The sequence below is a fragment of the Lasioglossum baleicum genome, unplaced genomic scaffold (genome assembly GCF_051020765.1).
Source record: "Lasioglossum baleicum unplaced genomic scaffold, iyLasBale1 scaffold0091, whole genome shotgun sequence".
NCBI classification, from domain to species: domain Eukaryota; kingdom Metazoa; phylum Arthropoda; class Insecta; order Hymenoptera; family Halictidae; genus Lasioglossum; species Lasioglossum baleicum.
Window position 1 is genome coordinate 360740 of NW_027469151.1, and position 1000 is coordinate 361739.

Consider the following 1000-nt stretch of genomic DNA (forward strand, 5'->3'; position numbering starts at 1 on the left):
CCAAGGACAGAGCTGCTGAGTCATCACTTAAGGGGTGGTACCGCAGGGCGGTATTGCGCAAGCATATATTACATCATATTTTTTCGCGGGGAGGGGGACAATCCCTCTAAAAGATTATACTCCTTTGGTATTGCACAAGCATTACATCATCTAGGCCAAGGGCAAAGCTGTTAGGCACCGCCCCCATTCTTTCTTACTTCATTTAGGCCAAGGGCAGAGCTGCTGAGTCATCACCCTTATCTTTAAGGGTAGCAACGAATAAATAGGACACGATGGAATGTGAATTGTAGTCTTCGCAAACGTTCCATCGTTGCAAGCGTTTTATCGTGGTAAAAGTTATTCTCTTTGGTGTTGTTTCATGTAAGATCATTCATTGTTCCATACGTGACGGTTTTCGCATACTGTCCGTTAGACTTGTGGAATGAACGTATCGAGGAAAAAAGATGAAATGACAGCACCAACGTTGAAAATTTAGCTTGGCCTCACGTTATAAATTCATACTTGAGCGATCATTTCTCCATCGAGCTGAAAACATTGGTGGTACGTTTAATGCGAAACGACACAACGAGTCGTGTATGTTTCACTTACACGAAAAGATTTAGTCAAGTTGTGGCGCGATGGCCGGTGATCAATTCCCCGTCCGCGATATTGAACATCATCGAAACGGGCGAACATCGCATCGTTGGATGCAAAGTGTAATTATATTTTTGAGAACTGGAAATTTAACGAATGATATCAAATCAAAGTTGAAAGGAATATTTTGTTAACAACCGTGCGGTAGCAAGATAATTGAAACGTTGTTTTTTTTTAAACTTTTTTTATTTTTTTATTTAGATGAATCAAATTATGCAAATCCTGGACTTGGACGGATTCATGGTTGGCAAAAAATTTCTATGCGAAGAGTTGGCAATAATAAATATGCATGATGGTTCATTTGAAAAAGCCGATTTTAAACTGAACATAGATTTTTCCGATTTGTCATACGCAGACAGAAGAACTG